This window comes from Balaenoptera musculus, chromosome 16, assembly GCF_009873245.2.
Source record: "Balaenoptera musculus isolate JJ_BM4_2016_0621 chromosome 16, mBalMus1.pri.v3, whole genome shotgun sequence".
NCBI lineage: Eukaryota > Metazoa > Chordata > Mammalia > Artiodactyla > Balaenopteridae > Balaenoptera > Balaenoptera musculus.
The window spans coordinates 34,972,243-34,987,873 of NC_045800.1; the positions used below are offsets into that span (position 1 = coordinate 34,972,243).

The 15,631-nt window shown below is 38.9% G+C and overlaps 1 protein-coding gene across 5 annotated transcripts in view; it reads left to right on the forward strand.

Moving 5' to 3' along the window:
• Window positions 1–15,631, forward strand: part of CPEB3 (cytoplasmic polyadenylation element binding protein 3) — a 181,438-nt gene that overhangs the window by 12,666 nt on the left and 153,141 nt on the right. For 2 of the 5 annotated variants that reach the window (XM_036829284.1, XM_036829286.1), the window contains exon 1: window positions 15,303–15,401. The exons of 1 other annotated variant lie outside the window; for it this stretch is intronic. The gene's annotated coding sequence lies outside the window, so the exon portion shown is untranslated. Of the gene's footprint in view, window positions 1–12,683; window positions 12,769–15,301; window positions 15,402–15,631 lie in introns of those variants that run through there. 2 more of the 5 variants (XM_036829283.1, XM_036829285.1) reach the window with 2 other exon arrangements.

Consider the following 15,631-nt stretch of genomic DNA (forward strand, 5'->3'; position numbering starts at 1 on the left):
AAAGCTTTGTTTTTGCTGGGTGTTGCCTTCGGTTGCAGGGAACTGCCTCACTTTAGGTTATCCTCCCAGGTTATGCCTCACTGGCCCAGAGCCAGTGACTGGCTGATTTAAGATGCAAAGACCCAGCTTCCTTGCCTTATTTGAAGACAAGTCTGAGGGACCTGTCTCAGCTACCACAGGTATTGGCCAAGTTGCAACCACTTTGGGGTCAGTGTCTCCCTCTGACTCTCCTGGTCTTCCTCATTGCATTGCAGATGTATTTGCCGGTTGCGTCCTGCCTCAGTAAATCTCTTGCTTGAAATTGGTCTCAGAATCTGTCTCCAAGGAACCTAACCTATGACACTATCTAATCTGCCTACTCTCTAACGGTTGCCATCATTGGAACCTCTGTGTGTGTGTGTCTGGGTTTTGTTTTTGTTTTCTCCCCCAACTATACCCCAAAAGTGCCCAAGTTAAATGTACACCTTGATGAATTTTCAAAAACTCAGCTTCATTTTTATCAAAGAAAGAATAAGAAAATGAGTATGGGTAGAGTGAGAACCACCTACATTTACAACTTCCTCATGGTGAAAACTTTGAGGGAAGGGCGGGTTGCCAAGGGAAGTTGGAAGTTTCTCTGATTTTAAAAGAGCAAACAGTTTTGCTCTTTTGGTTGACTGCAGTGTACTCTGAAATGAGAGGAACAATCTCAGTATACTTCATAATACATGTAAATGAAATGGGGAAAATAATGAGTGTCAGGGACCAGAGGAGAAACTGAACCATTTCACTAGAGGAAATGATTCAGAGAGAGGAAAAGATGATCTTCCTGAAGGTCAAATATCTATAAATCAAACATGTCAAAATATTGCTAAAATTTTGAGTAACCAAGATTTTTCTGTTAGTCAAGCTCTTTATAGTACTCTTTTGATTTTAAAGTAAAATTTCAAGAATTCTTCTATGTTTTTGTTTCTCAGTGATAGATAAAGCTTTCATCGAGAGTGTTTAGTTCCTCTCTGTTCAATTCTTTCTGTCTCGAACATCACCCTCCTCGTTCTGTCCTGCCTGGATGATACAATAGCTGGCCTCCTAATCAACTATCTCTCTCTTTCCACTCTTATCCCCACCACAGTCTGTTCTTCACACAGAACCACGATGGCCTTTTTAAAGCATAAATCAGATCATGTCACTGCCCTGCTTAAAACTCTCCAGGGGATTCCCATCACACTTAGGAAAAAAACCCAAAATCTTAATATAACCTAAAAGGCACTATACCATATGGCTCCTGACTACCTCTCAGACCTCATCTTGTACCACTTTCTCCTTGTTTACTCTAGCTGCAATAGATTAGATGTTCCTCTAAAGCAGGGGTCAGAAAACTAAGAGGGGCCAAATTTTGCTAGAGGCCTATTTTTATACTGCCATTTTTAAAGGATTGTGAAACAACTACAACAACAGGAACAAAAAGAAGAATATGGAACAAGAGACATTGTGTGACTTGCAAAGCCTAAAACATTTACTATGTGGCTCTTTTACAGAAAAAGTTTGCCAACTTCTGCTTTAAAGGCTTATCCCTCCTGCATTAGGATCTTCACATTAGCTGTTCCCTTTGCATCCTCCACTACCAGTCTTCACATGGATGGGTCCTTTTAATTCAGGTGTGAACTTGATTCAGGTGTCACTTCATCATTGAGGCCTTTAATGACTACCTAATGTAAATATCTTACCAGATTCTCTCCATCACATCACCTTTTTTGTTCTTTACAGCACTTATCTGATATTTCTTATTTTTATTTTTTCAGTAACCATTCCCCCTCTCCCCCATGTAGAAAGATCTTTTCTTTCTTGTATACTACTTTTGAGTATTCTTTTTTTTTTTTTTCTTTTGAGTATTCTTGATCTTGCATTTAGATGGAAGAGAGCAATAGTAAATGTTCGGAGCCTACTGCATAGTTCGTGCTCAATAAATGTGTTGAATGAGTGAATTTCCAGATTATTTCTGCATATGAAGTTTAGGTCTTCTGCTTTCTTCTTGTCCTCTCTGAGAGGACCTACAGTGCAAACTGCAATAAAGAGCTACTTTAGAATGGAGAGGCCAAACAATGCCTCTCCCTTAAGAGAACAGATAAACTTCTCTTTTTCTTTTCCTTGCTTTCCCTGGGAGAGCCCATTGATAGAAGAGTGGGATGTTTCAAAGGAATGTCTCAAGGACAACTTATATAAAAAAAAAAAAAAAGAAAAGAGGAAAAAAACCGTTTCTTTTCATCTTTTTCTTTTGCGAGAGGAATTTTTTAGGGTGGTAAAATTGGTCGAGGTCACATTTTCTACGAGGCTCTGAGGCTTTTGGGTGAAGAGTTTAGGTGGAGGCCTCTGCTTGGGAGATGGATTTAACACTAAGAGGAACCAGGCCTGAGCTCAAAAGAGAAGCCGAGAACAATGTGAATAGGGCTTGTTCTAGGTGATCAGGTATGAGGGAGGAAGGTAAAAGCCCAATAAGCACAGGTCCTGGATTTTTCTAGAGTTTTATTATTTCACATGGTCAGGCCACATGTTTTGACTTTTGGTAGGAAAAATATGGTTACTAAAGCAATGGGAGGCATTGCCTGCTGCAGCTAAGGCCAGTGCAACCAAATAAATGAATTAATTAAAAAAAATAAAAATAAAGCAATGGGAGGCAGTGATTGTAAAGAAAATGTGGGCACTGTCCTCTGGGTGTGGCGAGATGTGAGGGATAAGAGTTAAGCTGTAGAGCTTGAGTTTTGGAGTCAAAATAGACCTGAGCTTATTCATCCACTAGTTATGTCACCTTGGGCAAATTATTTAGCCTTTCTAAACCTTGGTTTCCTCATCTGAAAAATGAGAAGAATGATAGCTTCTATCTTTTAGGATTATTTTGAGGATTAACTGATAAGGCATGTAAAATGCTTATTTAGATGCCTACGTAAATAAGTGATCAGTTAGTATAAATATCATCATCATCATTGCCAGGTGGTGAAGAAATTTTCTAAAGCTACAGATGTTGAAATGAATGAACAATAAAATCTGTACCCTCTAGCAGTTTAAGGATATGTCCCACTGTATTTTGCTTCCATAAGTAGGAACACAGGATATGGAAAGGGGTGAGGTAAGAAATGTGTGGGAGCAAGATCATTGTTGTTCGAAGAAGCATGGTCTTAACACAACTCATTTGACTCCTAATATTAAGTGGAAAGGAGACAAGGAAATCTGTACTTGTGTAGACCTTCCAGATGAACCCATCTGCATGTCAATGTTAGCTTTGGATTTCATACATTGACCTCTACTGCTTTACAGTTTATTGAAAATGCCCTTGTACATGCTAATATAATTCTGATTATTTGGGTAGGGCAGCTGTTATTATTATCTCTATTTTATTCTAGAGGAAACAAAGACTAAGAAATTGAGAACATGGGTTTTAGAGTCATATTGCTAGGGTTTGAAACCTGGCTTCTCCACTTCCCAACAGTGTAACCTAGGGGAAGTTACTTGAACTTTCCAGAGCCTCAATATCTTCATCTGTGAAATGGGAGTAATGAAGATACATACCTCTTAGGATTGTGTGAAATTATTCATGTAAACAAAGTACATGGTATGGCAAATAGTATGTGTTCAATGAATATTTGTTATTGTTATCTCCCAGGGCCAGGCAGCTAATAAGTGGTAATGCTAGTATCTAAATTTAGATAATTGGATTTCATACCTTATGGCCTTTCCACACACCACCTCCCATAATATTAATAATGTTGACTCTCTGCCACTGTGATGATGTATGATCCATAACATTAGGACAGGTGGTCTAATTTGTTTTTCCAAAAGTGGTAGGAGATCCATCTAAAGTATCCCTTTTGGTACAGTTGGCACACATATCTGTCTCTCAGCTTCCTCAGTAAGAGGACAGCTGTGGCTTTAGGACAGAACTACACCAAAAAGCTCTGGACTTTGTTTCCACTAGTTGGAGCAAAGTGCTGAGGATACCAGTCTGCCACATGAGAAGACAGAGATAGCCAACATTAAACTGAACCAATGGGAGACTTGTAGTATAGTTGAAAAAGCATGCAAACTATAACTAGTAAGTTGGAAGACTTGAATTCTAATCTTGGATCCACCAGTTATTAACTATATCTTGTAACATCTCTGAGCCTGGGTTTCAACATCTTTATTTATTCTTAATTTTTCTAGCTTTATTGAGGTATAATTGATACCCACATATTAACGTAGGGATCCCAATAGTCATCCTTGTTGCTGTCACCTATTCATACAGTCCCTTTGTGGAAATTAGGAAAAGATGCCTTTTCCTCCAGGCAGAAGCAGCTCTGCCACTAAGGTTCGTGAGCTTGGTGACCAGAGAATGTAGATTTCAGTCTCTACTAGCCTCCTTGGCCAGCCTTCTGGTGCACTGCAGAAGCAAAGGCAAGGGCCCTGTCTGTGCCGTCTTTCCACTGCACAGGGCTGTTAATATCAAGTGAGATAATAAGTTGAAGGAGTTTGGTAAAGTCTAATCCCCTCTGTGAATGTAAAGCACTGATATCACACAAACACTACCTGATTTCAAGTACCAGGATCCAAGAGTGACTTGGGTAGACATTCTGACCATTGCCCTTCCCTTTGGTTCTGATGATCCTGGTGACTCGTTAACTTGTACAACACCTATTGTGTACTTCTATAGAGATTGTGGCCAGGAAAGATTTTCTCCATCATTTTCAGGCCTGGACCAGCCTTGCTCTCTAGATATAAGACTAAAATCAGTTCTTTTGATGATTCATCCTCTTGGAAACAATCATGTTGTTTTTAGAACACCCTGGAGTGGGACTGGGTCTTCCCCATAGGTGGAATTTGGAATCCTTTGGTTAGAATTTATCTTTGGTTTTCAGGCAAAGGTCATTATATAAAAGCTTTGTGTCAAGGGGAGAAAGAAAATTTGCTGAACCATAATTTGCCCTCTTTTCACACCTCTGAAGCCCAAACTATCTGCTGGGCTGTTTAGATCAAGTAGGACAAGAGGACCTGCTTGTGTGGACAGGTAAATCACCTTTCTAAGTTTCCATTTTGTTATCTCGAATTAGGGACAATAACAGTACTTATTACCTCATAGGTTTATTACATGGATTAAATGAACTAATAAGTAGAAAGCACTTGGCACACAGTATATGCGCAATAAATGTTAGCTCTAATTACGAGGCTCCCTGCAGGATACTCTACCTGACTTTGAGGAAGAACAAAAACATAAGTTCCAGTGCCTTTCTAAGCTCAAGAAGCTTAGAGTTCTAGCTGGGGAATTAACATAATTATACCAGAAAAGGTAAATAGAAATGCAAAGCTATAAATGTGTGGTACAGATAGATGCTGTTTTTAGGAACTGGTGTTTGAACTAGGCCCTGAAGAAAGGTGAGATTGGGATAAGTAGAGAGGATGAGGAGGGTATGGCATATGGGGTCGGTAACATCAGCAAGGTTCAGGACCACAAGTAGACCAATTTGCCTGGAGAAGTGGGGCCAATGCTATCTGGGAATATAAGTTGGGATTAGAAGGAGAGAACCCTAAATACTAGGGTAAATGTTTGCTCTTGTCCCATAGAGAACGATGAGTGACACTGTAAAACTTGAACATGGAAATGTCCAGCAGGCAGTTGGAATGCTCTTGGGAAAATGCTCAAAGCTGTAGCTAAAACTTTGGGGATGGAAGTTGAAATTGTGGAAGCTGGTGATACTTCTAAGGCAGCTCCTTGAGAGGTGACTGTTGATTCCATTTTAATGAGGGCAACCTGTGAATAGCATTTAAAGTGAAATGGTGAAACTGTCAGGAGATTTGAAGAACAACTTAAAACATTAACTAGGTAGGGTTTGCTTCTCTGAAGTCTTTGCTTCCCAGGGGGAAGCTGTATTTTGTGACCAAGAGACTGAGAAGAAACTTCAGAAGTGAAGAAGCAGGAGAGCAGTGTCTTCAAAGACAGTGGAGTACTGTTGTGTTAGTTTTCTCCTGATCTGTAACAAATTACCACAAGCTTAATGGCTTAAAAAAAGAAAAAACCCACTCATTTACTAACTTACGGTTCTGTAGTCAGCATGACTGTGGGTTCTCTGTTTAGGGTGTCCAATCCACTTTCAGGTTCATTCTTATTGTTGGCAGAATTGCCTTTATAGGACTAAGGTTCCTGTTTTCCTTCTAGCTTGGAATCTTGGAGGGCCATCTTAGAATTCTGCCTAATGCAAGTGTTTTATGAAGGATAAATGGCAAATAAAATAAGAATTGAAAAGGTGTCAGTTGGTCATTGGTGATTTGAGTAAGATCAGTAGCAAGAGAAGTTTTGGCAGGATTGTAGGGGCAGAAGCCAGATGCAGTAAGTTTGTGGAGTCAACTGGAAGTGAGAAAGAAGTAAAGCTGGGATTTAGCGGTTTCTTTCAAATGGCCAGGCTGGAATGGGAAGGAGAATGTTGGGCATAATTAACTAATGAACTAAGTCTCAAGGAAACTAGATGGAATGAACTCTAGACTATAGATGGAGGGATTAGTGTGGACTTGTAGGGGAACTCAGCTTCCTCTGAGGTAGGAGGAAAGCAAGTGTGGGTGGGGATGCAGATAAGTTTGTAAAGAGAGGGTGGGCAGCTGAGAAATTGAGGAAATTACTACCTAATACCCTGTTTTCTCTTAGAGGTTAGAGACAAGGTCAGTAAAAAAGCAGGTGAAGTTTTGGAATTTCTACTTTGTGGCTAGGAGGTTTTTCATAAAATTGCTGAATGAAATCAAAACTAATGGACAGAGAGGCAAGAAACATAAAGAACCCCAGGTACTCTTCAGAGTGCCCACCAAACCATACCTGACTCACCTGGCTCCCCTTTTGCTCCCTTTCTTTTGTTCCGTCCGTTCTCAAACAGTCTGATCTAGAATTGCTTAACAGGTCCTTACTCAGAGGAGGTGGACTTCCTGCTAGTAAATTGCCTTAGGCTTTAAGATCTTAAAAGCTTTCTAGATTACTTAGGGGATATCTAATTTACCATAGTTGACCATAATGATTTTTCCTTCCTTAGGCTGTGAGGTCTTTGAAGTCAAGGGATTTAGGCTTTTTTTCATCTTTGCACTTAGTGCCTCTAATACAAGTCTGGCACATAGGAACTCCCCAGTTTATTTTTCTAGCTTAGATGACCCAGACTTAAGGCTCCCCTCCCTATTTGGCCAGATTGTGCTATTTTTTCCTCTTTACTTTAGAGAAGATAGTTAACCTTTAAAAATACATGTATATGTTTTATAAATTTAAAGAAAGTATAACAAAAATGTAGAAAAGTGCAAAAATCATGTGGTCCGTTTTCTGAATTTTTAAAGTAAATACACTTGTGTAACAGTGTCCAGTTCAAGAAACAGAGTAGGGACTTCCCTGGTGGTCCAGTGGTTAAGACTCTGCACTCCCAATGCAGGGGGCCCAGGTTCGATTCTTGATCGGGGAACTAGATCCCGCGTGCCACAACTAAGAACTTTCATGCCACAATTTAAGACCCGGTGCAGCCAAATTAAAAAAAAGAAAAAAAAAAAAAAAAAAAAAGAGTGTATCACCAGCATCCCTGCAGCGCCCCCCTCTTTTTTAAACATCTTTATTGGAGTATAATTGCTTTACAATGGTGTGTTAGTTTCTGCTGTATAACAAAGTGAATCAGCTATACATATACATATATCCCCATATCTCTTCCCTCTTGCATCTCCCTCCCACCCTCCCTATCCCACCCCTCTAGGTGGACACAAAGCACCAAGCTGATCTCCCTGTGCTGTGCGGCTGCTTCCCACTAGCTATCTATTTTACATTTGGTAGTGTATATATGTCCATGCCACTCTCTTACTTCGTCCCAGCTTCCCCTTCCCCTTCCCCGTGTCCTCAAGCCCATTCTCTACACCTGCGTCTTTATTCCTGTCCCCTGCAGCCCCCTTTTATATACCCTATCAATCATTATTGCTCTGCAGAAGTTACCAGCATGCTGCCTTCTAGCCCTATAAATTAGTTTTATTAGAACTTTATATAAATTGAATCATATAGTATATATTCTTAGGTGTCAGGCTTCTTTCACTCAGCATTGTATTCATGCAGTTCATCTAGGTTGTTTTATAGAGTTGGCGTCTATTCATTATCTTTGCCTTATGATATTCTATTATATGACTCTATCACAGATTTACTTATTCAGTCTGTTGTAGATGGATATTTGGGTTGTTTCCAAGTTTGGGCTATTATCAATAATGTTGTTTTGAACATGTCTTTTGGTGAACATATGTTTGCATCTTTATTGGGTATATATCTAGATGCAGTATTGCTGGGTCATAAGGTGTGTGAATGTTTGCTTTAATAGATCCTACTAAATAGTTTTGCAATGTGGTTGTATAGTTATACTAAATTATACTTTCATCAGCAGTGTTTGAGAATGAGTTGCCCCACATCCTTGTGAATGTGTGGTATTGTCTGCCTTTTCCAGTTTTAGCCATTCTGGTTGTATTTTGTATTTCTTTGATTATTAGTGATGTAGAGCACCTTTTCATGTGCCTTTTGGCCATTTGAATATCTTTTGTTGGAGTCTCTTGCCCATTTTTCTTTGGGATGTTCACTGTTATTAATTTGGAAGGGTCCTTTATATATTTGAATTACAAGTCTTTTGTTGAAAAAAAAATATATAGCATATATTTCTCCCATTCTGTGATTTTTCACTCTGACTTTTGGTAAACAGATGTTCTTAATTTAATTAGTTTAGTTTATTAAATTTTTCCTTTATAGTTATTGCTTTTGTGACCTGTTGAAGAAATTGTTACCTGCTCTAATGTCATGAAAATACTCTTTTAAAGGCTTTATTGTTTACCTTTTACATTTAGACTCACAATCCATCTGGAATTGATTTTTGTGTATGGTGTGATAAGGATGAAGGTCTCTTTTTTGCCATATGGATATTCAGTTGACTCCAATATCCTTTATTGAAAAGACCATCCTTTCACTACTGCAATGTTACTGTTTTCATAAATCTGGTCACCATGTCACAGGAAGGGGGACCCCTTCCAGGGCCTGAAAGTGGGCTCTTGTCTAACACTCAGAAATGAATTGTCCAAGGAAACACGTGCGCTGACAAAGCAAGACACTTTACTGGAAAGGGGAACCCAGGCGGAGAGCAGCAGGGTAAGGCAACCTAGGAGAACTGCTCTGCCACGTGGCTCGCAGTCTTAGGTTTTATGGTAATGGGGTTAGTTTCTGGGTTGTCTCTGGCCAATCATCTCTGGCCCACAGTTAGTTTTCAGAGACAGCACCATGTTCCTTATCGGGACCTCTTGTTGTGGCACAACTCAGGCAAGCGGTTTTCATCGTGCCTGGCCAAGGTGGGTGGTTTCGGTCCACAGTTCCTTAACAACTATACATATGTGGATCTGTGTCTGGACTTTTTGGTCCATTCGTCTATTTGCTTATCCTGTGCCAATAACCACACAATCTAATTATTATAACTTTATAATAGGTCTTGCTATCTGGTGGTTTAAGTCCCTCTAGGTTTATTTATTTTTTGCCACCTAGAGTGTGTTGGCAACCTTGCCCTTTGCATACAAATGTAAATTTAATTCAACAAATATTTCCTGAATACCTATTTATTATGTGCTAGGCACAGTGATAGATGTTGGGAATATAGCTGTCCATAAAGATAGGCCTGGTCCTTTCCTTTTAGTTGGGAAAGCCATTCAAATGAAGTGAGATGAGAAGAGGGCCTAGGACAGAGCCCTGAGGAACTCAATATTTAAAGTCAGTTGGCAAAGAAGACAGAGAGAGAGCGTGTGTGTGCACATGTGGGCAAGCGAGTAAAACCCCAAATGTAAGAAAACCAAGAAAGGACAACATGAAGGAAGCCAAGGGAAGAAGGTATATCTAGAAAGTGTGGTCAGCTATGTCAATGTTGCTGCAAGGTCAAGCAAGATAACACTAACAAAACATCCTTTGGACTTAGCTCTGAATGGCTATTGTGAACTTAATGAAGCAGTTTTTGTGGAGGGGTAGGGTGTGTGTCTTTATTAGATTGTAAACTCTTAGATGGGAACAAAGTTCCTTGTTCACTTTGTGCTTAATGAATGTTATTTCATGATGGTAATCCAATGATCTGCATACTGCTGAGCATCATAAAGGTCCAAAATTGTGCTCTATTTTATAACACTTCCCATTCTTGCAGCTGATGAAAAAGTAATTGCTCTTGTAAATGGAGGATAATTTAATACTTACTCAAACCTTGGCTGTTTTATTTATTTTTATTTTTATTTTTTAAATGAACTTTCTTTATTTATTTATTTTGGCCGCTCTGCGAGGCATGTGGGATCTTAGTTCCCTGACCAGGGATCGAACCCTCGCCCCTGCAGTGGAAGCATTGAGTCCCAACCACTGGGCTGCCAGGGAAGTCCCAAACCTTGGCTGTTTTAGATAATCAAAAACTATGCTTCATCCATCCATTCATTTATCCATTTATTCACTTATCAGCAAGGGTACATGGAGCAACCACCAAGTACCCGGGACTCATAAGCATTGTGCTGGAGATGTAAGTAGGGAAAGAAAGGAAAGAAGGAAGCCTAGAAAAATGTGTTTGACCCATGTATATCTCAATGAATTAACTTTGCAAGTGCAATCTCTATTTTTACAGCCTTTCATGACTATTCAAAAGGGGTCTATTGTTAAGCTTTGTGACCTAAAGACAAAATTTCAGAAAATGCTTCCTTTTTGGTTAAATAAAAAACAAGATTTCAGTAGAGAAGTTCTTTGTCTTTGTTAGGGGTCCTCCTATAATTTATTGTTTGCTTGGTATTTACTTACACCTTGGTATATATGTATGAGTCATTTTCTTTTAAATTTGAGTGCTCATTTTAGGAACGGAAGAGCAGAGATAGTTCATTTTCAAATACAATAAAATTATGTTAAGTATGGGCTGTGCTAATTATTTATTGTCATTTATCAAAGGGTCAGAGGCCAAAGTTTATTTTTCTTCATTGTGTGAATTATTAGTAGACCTGTACTTGGGGTCAGGTGGATTGATAAATGCCCAGGTAAACCATTTTCAAGCACACCTGCATAACTTAAGAATTTCTACTTTACCAATAAAGTCTTGACATATTAATTTCAAATAATTAAAAAAAATCTATTTCTTAAAACAAGTCTTTATAAGGGTTTTATGAGGGAACTTTTTTTTTTTTTAACTTAATTGAAGTACTTGAAAATGTAGAAGTTTGGTAGGTTAGGGAAGTATTCAGGAATAAGATTAGCCATGAGTTGATCTTTACAGACTCTGTAATGAATATGGTTAGTATAGCACGTTGGCAGAGGTAAAGCTTTCTTTAGGAAGGTAGAGGAAGAAAAAAAAAAGGGGAATATATGCTAAGTTCACGGTAGGAATAAGAAGATCATTTATTTGGTTCTTTTAAAAAGAGCTTTTGGCAGATTCATTCGAAATGATTTTTTCCTCTTAAATTGTTAGTTTTGTTTTTTCCTTAGAAATAACTAGAAACAAAGACTACTAACTGCTGCAAATTGGTAGTCTCTGGTAATACTACTTTAGTTGTAATTGGTGAAGAGGGGAAATAGAGAAATAAGACAGTTTTAAATGGTGCTTAACATTTTTAGTTCTAAGTCCAATCAGCATAATCATCAACTGACATTTACTCTGAACCTCTTGGGTGAATGGCACTGAACCAAATCCCACAAGAAATAATATCTTCTGCCTATGTGAGCAAACTGGTAATTGAACTATTGCTCTCAGAAGCTATAGATAATACCAGTTGATAAGATGTTGTGAGATTCCAGCCTTGGAGTTCTGAGGTTAAGATAGGAAAAATGTACACCGGAAAAAAAAATTTTAGATAGAAACTGTATCTACTTTCTGTTTTGAATAAAGAAGTCACTGCCCTATACAGTGAAACTCTAAACATGTCAGATTATTTTTTTAATGTTTAACCAAACACTATTTTAGCTTAAAAGAGTTGAATTTTATTTGATTGATCATTGTATGAATAATGCAAGGTAAACTTTCATTTTGACAAGTAAAATAAGGAGGTGAGTTGATTTTGAGCATATGAAGTAGAATCGTGAAGTAAGTGATTTCTGCCTTCATTTCAAATACAAAGAAATCTTGGTGGATAGATAAGATGTCAAAAATTTGTGACTGAAACCTATTTTTAACCTGACCTCCAAGGTTTATATCATATTTAATATTAAGGTATTTTTCATTTTATAATATTAAGCATGTGTCTTTTAAGTATGGTCAGATTTTAAGTATCTTTCCCTAGTAGTCCGCCTCCTCCCTTCCTTATTCCTCCCCACCCCATGTCTTTTGCTGTGGTAGGGTTCCTATTGCTGGCTACCCAGTCATTACCATTCTAATACCATTTAAGGTAGCTCCGCTGGGTTTCTTTATTTTGAGTCCTAGAATCTAGTTTCTCTTTTAACCTGGCCTCCTAAATCAGTTAACAAACCGGCTTATTTCCCCCCGTGTTCATCTTAACAACTCGTGATTTAGATTGGTTAGGAAGATACAGTGTAATCGGCACAACCTCTTTCCCGTGGAATCAGTATTTTGGAGGCTTCCTCCTTTCCTAGCGGAACATGCTCCAGTCGGGCAGTGGACCTAGCTAAGGACTTCAGCCCCCACAGTTCCCTGTGTGCGCATGCCCTCTCTTCTTACAGTTGTCAAAGTGCTCTTGCCAGAGCGGTCACATAATCAACCTGAAAGAAGAAAATAAATACTGTACACTTTTTAATTTTATCGATCCTTAAAAACTGGACCCTCAAAGGTAACTGCTGCTAAGAATTTGTTACTTGAGATTGGGTGATTGCATGTAAAGGAAGATCTATTGTGTGTGGGGTGGGGGGAGGGGAAGGAGGTATCTATTTCTCGGACTCTGCTGTAAATAAGAAAAAAGAAAAAAAAAAACCCAACAAACAAAAAACCCACCCAAAGGAACAGACTGTAAAGCAGTTACTGACATTGCATATTAACTCTGTAAATGTTATTTTCATCTATTGCTTATCTTTTGTTTAAAAGGGTCTTATTTATTAAAGATGGGTCTTGACCTTGACAGAGTGAATTTATACAGGCAGTGAAATTTATGTCTTTAAGAAATGTTGAAAAGAGAAATGGGTGTTTCTGGTATGATAAAAATTTTTTAATTTAATAAATATATTAATATTACTTATAGCCTTAAAATATTCTGAGTCTACCTTACTTTTTGGCTTTTTTGCTATAGTACAGCATTAATTTTTCCACCACAGATATATAGTTTAAACTGAAGGCATTAACAGAAAGCATTGATACAAGCATTGGAAAAGCTGAGTGATATTAAAATTATAATCAAATGCATATTTCAGCCATGATGATATGGCTGTTGTAAAGACAATTCTAGCACACTGGAAGAGACTCAAATCCCAGATTATAATGGTTTACTGCAGAACTGCTTAAACCAAGTATGAAAATGTCTCTTTCTGTGTCCATTTCCTTTGGCAGCAATAGAACTTTGTGCTGTTGTGAATCCAAGCTCTGCTTGCCTCTTTGTCATATTTTACAATACTGATCAAAGCCATTATTTTAGACGAAGGGAGCTAAGGAACACAAAGTCAATCTTAAGTAGGTTTAATTGGTAGTAGCTGGCAATTTGTGATGTGTATTATATTGGGTTGGGTTTTTTGGGGGTGGGGGTCGGGGGGAGGAGTAGAAAGGAGAATAAGGTGGCTGTGAAGCTTTTCCTCGAGCCCACTATTTTGTCTATGTATGAAACTTTGAAATGAAACATTAACCATTTTAAAGATACTCTTTAATAAAATAGTAGAACTACTTTTAATCCCATTTCTTAGTCTGACGTATTTTGCTTAATAGTTGAGAGGGGAAGCATAGACATTTTCCAACACATTTATCTTACAACAGTTATTATCGTGAGAATGTCCAAAGACAGAACTTCTGTGTGTATCTGAATGCCCTTTACAAGTGTCCTGAGAAAGATGCTTTTCCAAGTATCTGAGTTAATTAACTGCATTAAACATATTAATAACTTTGTTGCAATTATACTGAATCATCATCTAAAAATAATTATATATTTGGTCATATGCTCCTTGAACGCTTCAAAATACTTGTTTTCAGGGTCTTAGCACTGTAATATTCATATATTTAAAACAATTAATGTACTCTAAGGGACAAGCTAACTCAGTGATAACTATGTGTATGGAAATCTCCTGGTTTTGAGCGATGACTATTTTCATCCTTGAATGATAAAACATGCTGTATGGCAGAGGTGAATATAGCCCTTCTGTGCGAAATGGAAAATACCATACTCTCCTTATATGGCTAAATGAAGCAGTGATGGCAGTGCACTATAATTGCAATGTATGAGAATTGGGGACTTTGTACTATGCTATTTTTAACACGTTAGCTAGCATATGGTAATTCAGGGTCTTCAAACCATAATCTTTCACTGCTAATACCAGTGATAAGAGAATGGATTCTAAATTTGCCAGAGTCTTGTGACCAAGGCAGTAGCAGGAGGATTCAAAAATGAAAAATCTGGCAACCCCAGAATTATCTTGACTTTCTGCTTAAATCTCAAGAGGGATTTTTTAAAAGCCCCGCCCCCACCCCATCTCATAGTCACAGTCCCCCGCCCCCTCCCTCCGTCCCTCCCTCCTCCCTCCCTCCGCGTCTCTCTCTCTCTCTCTCTCTCTCTCTCTCTCTCCGTCTCTCTCTGACCTTAAATCCAACCAGAACATTTCTTCACTCTGCGGAGAAATTCTCAGGCTCCTGTTGAGACCTGAACCACTGAGATGCCAAAAAAATCTCTTGTGCGGCAGAATTGGAGACGAGAAAATTGGAGAATAAGCAGAAAAACCCTAATCCTTAGAGCAACAAGAAGCAGGCACTTGAAAATGTTTCAGTAGATTTTTACCTCTTTAAAAACAATGTGTTTTTTGTTGTTGTTGTTGTTTGTTTTAATGTCTCCTAACAAAATGGAGTAGCTGCAGCTCCTGGGAGGCCAGAAAATGATTGTGCAGCTGAGTCCTCCTCCTAACAAATGCCAAGGATTTCCTCCCTCGTGGTTCGCTGCTGCTAAATGAAACAATTATCGAGGCAAGAAGGCAGTTTGCTAATCAAGGGGGATAAGACTTCTGTTTCTTTAAAGTGCCGGAGCGGGGGTTAGAAAGGGTCGTGTGCGGTGTCTTTTTAACCTTGCTGAAGGACGCAGCAGTATTTATTGACGTATGCAAATAGCTGGGGGAGGGTGGTGCTTGGGAAAAAACAGGAACCAGAATCGGTTTCTCATTGCAGGGTGAACGCTCTGAGTTCCGGTGAAGGGAAAAGAGACGTGGCGAAATTGCCGTCTTTCTGTCTTATAAGCACATCTCTCACTAATACAGAAAAGGAACCTAGACATCAGAAAGGGTGAAGACGCTCTCACAGTATTTTTAGAGACCTTGCATGAGCTCCCCCCCCCCCCGCACCCTCCTCCCCCCGCTCCCCCAGCCCGACCTGTTCTTCTAAATGGGAGATTATGGATTTGCATTGCAATTGGCTAATAGCGGTGGCACTGGATTTTCGCAAGTAAAACACCCGCCCGCTTCAGCAAGGGGCATTAACGAACACATTGACAATAACGCGTCTCTCTTTTTTCC